Here is an 8,979-nt window from a genome sequence, read left to right as displayed (position 1 = left end):
CTCAAGGCTGAGGGATTACATCTGCTCAAGGCTGAGGGATTACATCTGCTCAAGGCTGATGGATTACGTCTGCTCAAGGCTGAGGATTACATCTGCTCAAGGCTGAGGATTACATCTGCTCAATTCTGACGGATTACATCTGCACAAGGCTGAAGGATTACATCTGCTCAAGGCTGAGGGATTACGTCTGCTCAAGGCTGAGGGATTACATCTGCTCAAGGCTGAGGGATTACATCTGCTCAAGACTGAGGGATTACATCTGCTCAAGGCTGAAGGATTACATCTGCTCAAGGCTGAGGGATTACATCTGCTCAAGGCTGAGGGATTACATCTGCTCAAGGCTGAGGGATTACATCTGCTCAAGGCTGAGGGATTACATCTGCTCAAGGCTGAGGGATTACATCTGCTCAAGGCTGAGGGATTACATCTGCTCAAGGCTGAGGGATTACGTCTGCTCAAGGCTGAGGGATTACATCTGCTAACTGACAAATGCACATCACTCGCCCGTCCCCTTGACGAAGCACGTCCTGTTCATATATTTTGGATATAACGAACAATTATTGCGTGCACTATTTTTTCTTACAGCAAAAAAGACATGCCAAATGTTAAACAATATTAATTAAAACAGCAACACACTCCTCCCACAAAAAAAAGAAGAAAACTGAAGATGCGAAGAAAGAGATCAAGTTGTTGAGTGTGTGTCTGTGTACTCCACTCTTGCAGGGGTTTAAGACGACAGAAAGAGGGTAAAGGTGAAGCTTTGCTGCCCCAGAGTTTACAAGATATATGGATGAAAAATATTGATTCTGGGTAACTCTTATAGTAGAAAGATGTATAACACAAATTTGAGCTTCGGTGTACTTTTGTTATATATATATATATATATATATATATATATATATATATATATATATATATATATATATATATATATATATATATATATATATATATATATATATATATATATATATATATATATATATATATATATATATATATATATATATATATATATATATATATATATATATATATATATATATATATATATATATATATATATATATATATATATATATATATATATATATATATATATATATATATATATATATATATATATATATATATATATATATATATATATATATATATATATATATATATATATATATATAATAATAGCCTGACAAAACGTGTTTCCCCATCACAATGCCCTGAGCCAGCAGGATGGGGGTACTGGCTGGATCTCTACCGCGTCCACAAATTTCAGCCAACGGCCCTTAGTAGCCGGCCGCGTAAAGGAGTCCCGGATTACGGTGGCGATCAGGCTCCCTCCAGAGGAAGGGTGTTAGAGTATCCGGGGTAATGGGCCAGGCCATTATTGGTTACTGAACCTTTGCACCTGCAACACAGACTCTGAGAACGGGAGCTAATTTGATAGTACTCATGGAGGAGCTGTCGAACATCAAGTAGAATGTTGCAGGACTCGGTGAGGCGAGGAGGCTTTGCGAGGAACGAAAAGAGCTTAAGAGCGGTAATGCATCTAAATTGAGAGGCAAGCGCGATGGTAGCAAACTGGAACACTGAGTAGTATTTTTAAATTCACAAAAGTCGAGAGAACTTGGTCGAATACTTAAGGATAATTGAACGCGTAGCATCGGCTACATTTCGGATACATGAAGGATACATAACGAATATATTTCAACTGTTCGAGCTCTAGTCTAGCTGTAGCGATGAGGGTGTTGACAGCCTTCAAGTTTATGAACAGACAGCATTCTCAAATTAATGTAATCATCGGCGACTAAGGGCTGAAGGATTACATCTGCTCAAGGCTGAGGGATTACATCTGCTCAAGGCTGAGGGATTACATCTGCTCAAGGCTGAGGGATTACATCTGCTCAAGGCTGAGGGATTACATCTGCTCAAGGCTGAGGGATTACATCTGCTCAAGGCTGAGGGATTACATCTGCTCAAGGCTGAGGGATTACGTCTGCTCAAGGCTGAGGGATTACATCAGCTAAGTGACAAATGCACATCACTCGCCCGTCCCCTTGACGAAGCACGTCCTGTTCATTTATTTTGGATATAACGAACAATTATTGCGTGCACTATTTTTTCTTACAGCAAAAAAGACATGCCAAATGTTAAACAATATTAATTAAAACAGCAACACACTCCTCCCACAAAAAAAAAAGAAAACTGAAGATGCGAAGAAAGAGATCAAGTTGTTGAGTGTGTGTCTGTGTACTCCACTCTTGCAGGGGTTTAAGACGACAGAAAGAGGGTAAAGGTGAAGCTTTGCTGCCCCAGAGTTTACAAGATATATGGATGAAAAATATTGATTCTGGGTAACTCTTATAGTAGAAAGATGTATAACACAAATTTGAGCTTCGGTGTACTTTTGTTTTAGAGGACATTATATATATATATACATATATATATATATATATATATATATATATATATATATATATATATATATATATATATATATATATATATATATATATATATATATATATATATATATATATATATATATATATATATATATATATATATATATATATATATATATATATATATATATATATATATATATATATATATATATATATATATATATATATATATATATATATATATATATATATATATATATATATATATATATATATATATATATATATATATATATATATATATATATATATATATATATAATAGCCTGACAAAACGTGTTTCATCACAATGCCCTGAGCCAGCAGGGTGGGGGTACTGGCTGGATCTCTACCGCGTCCACAAATTTCAGCCAACGGCCCTTAGTAGCCGGCCGCGTAAAGGAGTCCCGGATTACGGTGGCGATCAGGCTCCCTCCAGAGGAAGGGTGTTAGAGTATCCGGGGTAATGGGCCAGGCCATTATTGGTTACTGAACCTTTGCACCTGCAACACAGACTCTGAGAACGGGAGCTAATTTGATAGTACTCATGGAGGAGCTGTCGAACATCAAGTAGAATGTTGCAGGACTCGGTGAGGCGAGGAGGCTTTGCGAGGAACGAAAAGAGCTTAAGAGCGGTAATGCATCTAAATTGAGAGGCAAGCGCGATGGTAGCAAACTGGAACACTGAGTAGTATTTTTAAATTCACAAAAGTCGAGAGAACTTGGTCGAATACTTAAGGATAATTGAACGCGTAGCATCGGCTACATTTCGGATACATGAAGGATACATAACGAATATATTTCAACTGTTCGAGCTCTAGTCTAGCTGTAGCGATGAGGGTGTTGACAGCCTTCAAGTTTATGAACAGACAGCATTCTCAAATTAATGTAATCATCGGCTACTAAGGGAAAATAGTCGATGGAGAAACCAAGGTGGGGAGTAATGACAGATTTATGAAATGCAATAAGACAAACTGTGGTAGAAAATCATTACCTAAACATGTTGCATATTTATTTCTAAATAGGCGCCTGGGATATGGAGGTATGACTTTTTTTCGGGTTGACTATGTATTTACAAACCGCGGAGACATAACACAAAAATAAGTCCTCAATAAAGTAAAGTTTGGCAGCGATCACCGAATGGTTATATGCGAAATCAAGATTAACCTGAGACAAGAGAAAACCATAACAAATATGCATCCCTTCACAACGAAGAAATTTTTGACAATGAAAAAAATCTGTGATAGTTTTCAATAAGACTATGAAAGAAACTGCACTTACCAATATCAATAAGTTTTCCTCAACAACAACATTCCTAACAGAGAAGCACAGAAACAAAATTATGGACATCGAAAGACCAAATATAAGCAGTAGAACTCACAAAAAAAACTATATATAAAAAAGGAAAAGCAGGAAGAGGTGAGAAAGTTTAACTTGATAGTCGATTAAACGCTAATTTCAGGTTATCGTGTAAAAACGGGAAAATTGATATAGGAAAAAAACTAAATGAACGAGAATGTGATAAAAAAAAAACGGACGGCGAGCTCGTGTATAACAGGTGCGATATAACAAAAGTGGTTGAGGAGTTTTATGGTGAACATCACTCAGACACTCAGCCTCAGAATGACGCAGGAACAACCATCAGAGCAGCAACGAAAGATACAGTGAAAGAAACACTGAGAGGTATGAAAAGAGGAAAAACTCCCTGGAAAGATATTCAGTGAGAATCTTATAAATGACGTCGGGAAAAATTCCTTAGAAAAACTATCAAAATACTTCATTGTAATTTTCGAGAAAGGAAAAAAATACCGAAAGTCTGGAAAAGTGCAGTTTATCTTAAAAAAAAATCATATCTAACAAATAAAAATATATCGTCCGATTATCAGCTTACAGTCAATTATTTACAGATCATTAACAAAAATATTCAAAAACTGAATTTCAGAAACATTAGACTTCTACCAGCCGAGGAACAAACTTGTTTTATGAAGTGGGTTCCCAATAATGAATAATGGGAAGACAAAATTACTAATAAGCAAGTTGTCAAGAAAACAAGCGAGTTTCGAAAACAACTTTGTTCCCCAATCACTGACGACGAAGAAAGCCTATGACTCCGTGCAAATTGTAGGGTTTCTGAATGCGATTAGACAAAAGGCCGTGGAAGATGTTTATTAATGAATTTTTGATGAAATATTCAGGGACGAAACAGCGACAATTATAATTCATAAGTACCGGAAAATTCGCAATAAAAAGGGAGTTGAATTGAGTGGCGCCAAATCACCTTAATACTTACCGCGTGATTAGAGGAAATTTGTGAAAAAATGATTCACTTAAAGAATAAAGAAATTCAAAATAGGAAAAACAAAATCTAAATCTTCAATTTGCTGATGACATTGTTCTTTTTAATGAGATAAGTGGTGTGCAGTGCATGACAAACACTGAGCAGGGAGAGTCTATAAGTAGGGATGAAGATTAACGGTAAGACTAAAGCAATGCTCAACAACATGCTCAGATCGATCCAAGCAACAACTAAGAGGCAGTTTTAGGAACAGCAGATGAAGCTGTACACTTAAAGCAGCTTAAGAAAAAAAATCCCTCACTAGATACGAAAATGACAACACATAAAAGATTGGGCTAAAACACGGCAACATATACTGCTACGTTCTCTCTCGCTGTACTAAAATCGAAGGGTTTTCAATCAGCGTGTCCTTTCCCTCAAAACAAATGGCTCAGAGACATGGACATTGATCAAGTCTCTGGGAAGGAAACGGAGAAGTGTTCAAAGAAGTGTAGATAAGTCACTGCTGGGTATCACTATAATTGATAAGAAAACAACCAATGTACAAGAAAATAGATGAAAGTAGGTGCCATAATACCCAGGAGCATTCGGGTTCCCAAACTTCTTTTACATGATGCCCCCTTCTGACTTCTAAGAAATCTTCACGCCCCCCCCCACATCCTTTGTTTATATATATATATATATATATATATATATATATATATAGATATATATATATATATATATATATATATATATATATATATATATATATATATATATATATATATATATATATTGCAAATCACGTGAGGATGATTCAGAGACAGTGTTACTCCTTCATGTGTGTGTGTGTGTGTGTGTGTGTGTGTGTGTGTGTGTGTGTGTGTGTGTTAATATCTTGCAAAACTGCAATATTTGGCAGACGGAATCACGCCCCCTTTATATCCAGCTCACGCTCCCCCTGGGGGGCGCGCCCCCCAGTTTGGGAACCACTGCTCTAGAGAAACATAGCTTGATTCACGACTCATAGCATGGGTTCACGAAAGGTAGGTCATGCATCACCAATCTCTTGTCGTTCTACAATAAAGTAATTGAGGCGGTAGACAGAGATAAAAACTATGGTGTAATTTATTTTAATTTTTGTAAAGCGTTTGACATAGTTCCTCACCACCGACTGTTGCTTAAAATTTAATTACAGGCTCAGGGAGTAAAGAGTAAAGTTTTAAACTGAGTCATGGCGTGGCTTAGCAATAGGAAGCAAAGAGTGCAAAGCAATGGTAAAAAATCTGACTGGGTCTGTGTTACGAGTGGGATCCCACAAGGTTCGGTATTAGGTCCACTGTTGTTTATTATTTATATCAATGACTTAGATACAGGTATTAATAGGGATGTCAGTAAGTTTGCTGATGATACCAAGATCGGTAAAGTAATTGAGTCGGATCAGGACGCTAGTATTCTCCAGGATGAACTAAACAGATTGTGTAACTGGGCGGAGAAATGGCAGATGGAGTTTAATGTAGGGAAGTGCAGTATGCTGAGTGTAGGGCGGAACAACCCCTCACATAACTATTGCTTAAATGACACTCCCATAAGCAGGTCTGGGTGTGAGAGGGATTTAGGGGTCTTAGTGAGCGCTGATCTCCATCAAAGGACACAATGCATTTAAGCTAGAAATCGAGCAAACTGGGTAGTGGGATTCATTTCATGGAGCGTAAGCAACAGAAGCGCCGCAGTCATCCTGAGCTATATTTAGCGTTAGTTAGACCTCATCTTGATAATGCGTTCAGTTCTGGTCACCTTGCTATAGAATGGATATCAAAATGTTAGAATCAGTGCAGAGAAGGATGACTAAGATGATTCACGGGTTAAGAAACTTGCCATACGAGGAGACTCAAACAATTAAACTTGCATTCTCTAGAAAGGCGAAGGGTGCGAGGAGACTTGATGGAGGCTTATAAATGGATGAGGGGTTTTAATAAGGGGGATATTAATAAGGTTCTGTTGGTAAGAGAACCGGGTAGGACACGTAGTAATGGTTTTAAACTGGATAAGTTAAGATTAAACAGGGGCATAGGCAAAAATTGGTTTACTAACAGAGTGGTAGATGAGTGGAACAGGCTGAGCAGTCATGTTGTGAGTGCCAATACAATTGTCACATTAAAAAAATAGATGAAATAAATTCATGGGCAATGATGTTAGGTGGGGTTAGATTCACGGGAGCTCCCTTGTACACGCCCACCGGCCTCTTGCAGACTCCTTACGTTCTTATGTTCTTTAATAAAAAAAAATCAAGAAATGGCAGTGGTCAGGACACGTTTTGTAAAGAGGAGACCAGATGGAAAAGAATTAACAGTGGGAGGTATCTATCTATATCTTTATATCTATATCTATCTATATCTATATCTATCTATATCTATATATCAATATCCATCTATCTCTATATCTATCTATCCATGTTTAGATCTTCATCTTGAATTTATTCTTTTGTTCGATTCTACAACAGATTTCCTCACGCCTTAGTGTGGAATCGCATGCAGCACAGCCTTGGTCTCAACAGTCTAAGGTTTTAGTAGTCAATGGATGCCAAACAAAGTGGTTTCTTGTACTCATTTGTGTTTTTCTCTGGTAATAAATATCAGTGCAAACCCAGCCCACAGAAAACATATTAGAACACAATAGGAGTGGAACAGAGGACTTTGGGTAAACATAATTATGTAAATAGCAGCCGCCGCTCTCAATGAAGAGAAGGTGTGCAATCATTGTATTCCGCCGGTCCCAACATAAAGTTAAGAAACTTGGCGCCCCAAGACTTATAAAAAAATAAGCTCAGCGCACCAAGAGGAATGGAGAGAAAAGTGCTGGCTATGATATGAAGAGGAAGCGAGCATTATTTATAACGGACACCTGACAAAGGCTGATTTTTTTTGAATGGCGATGAAGAACAAAAAATGGACTTGGGCAGGTCATAAGCATATATCTGACAACAAAGAGATTAAGTAAAAAAGTGACAACCCAGGAATTGTAGATGTCAGACAGTGATTCAGGTGTAGAGATGAAACTGAGCATACGCCGGAGTACATATAATGGAGGTCACTAATATCTGCCAGAGATGGAGAACGTTGGTCATAGCATTCATCCTGCAGTGAACTAGGAATGGTGAAGATGATGATGATGTTTCATATACAGCCCTACTCAAGTTGACTTTTGAACAAATATAAATGTGAAAAAATGCAGCTTCCTATAGAATAGAATAAGTATTCTTAAAGATCAGCATAAAGAATGATGTTATGATTGTATTGCCATTATGATAGAGCAGAACAATCAAGGCATTTTCTACAAAGTAACCTTCAACAATGGTTACTTGTACAGATCAGAGCACTATTTTTTAAGTGGGTCTCAAAGAGAAAATGAAAAAAACTATCGATAATCGTGAAAAAGAACTCTACTACGTTTCCAGCACGATACCTTTAATAATGGCCTTGCTACGGTCCTTCAAATGTCTCGGCATTTATTTGAAGGTCAGGGCGGGGGGCGTTACTGTGTGAGCCTGTTATCCAGACTCATGCCATGTCACTCTGCAGCAGGGAGCCAGCAGGAAGCTAGTGACAAGGTGTGACGAGTGGGAGGCGGCCCTGGGCGCGCTGGAGCGGCTACACAGTTATTTGTATTTTTGTGTTGGGCTCCACACTCTTCCAGCACGTCTAAAGGGTCAACGAACGTTTTTTTTTCTTTTTTACGTCTCCGCCTATTCGCCGGTAGGCTTGCATGAGGGGCCTGGATGGTATTCGGCCCCAGCCCGTCATGGCGCAGGCAAGTGTTTATAGAGGCGCCATCTTCTCTTGGCTCATGCTGCCCCCCGGAACTCGTTCTTGATTCTTGGACGGTTTCCTCTAGAGTCCGGGTTGATGGGTGGTCTTCAGGACAGCATGTGGGTAGTTTTAAGCCACTCGGCGGTGACTGAAAAATCCGATGTGGTAGCGTGGGGATTCGAACTCGTGTCGTCCATCACATGGTGAATGTGGGCCCAGCACGCTACCACTTCAGCCACTGCCTACCCTAATTAGAAACGTAAAACGCCCCGAAGAGAAAAACAAGAAAATGATAATTGTAGAGATGACTGCAAGTATTGACGTTGGCTGGAATCTTTTTTATCTATTCTGGTCTGGTATTCATAAGTAGTTTTCATTTTCTCCGTAAGAAACATTACTAATTTCCATGAGCATTTGCCAGCACCTTCACAGGTCTTATTTAAAA

Source organism: Eriocheir sinensis, chromosome 2 (genome assembly GCF_024679095.1).
Source record: "Eriocheir sinensis breed Jianghai 21 chromosome 2, ASM2467909v1, whole genome shotgun sequence".
Classification (NCBI taxonomy): domain Eukaryota; kingdom Metazoa; phylum Arthropoda; class Malacostraca; order Decapoda; family Varunidae; genus Eriocheir; species Eriocheir sinensis.
Note: the sequence above shows the minus strand (reverse complement) of the source record.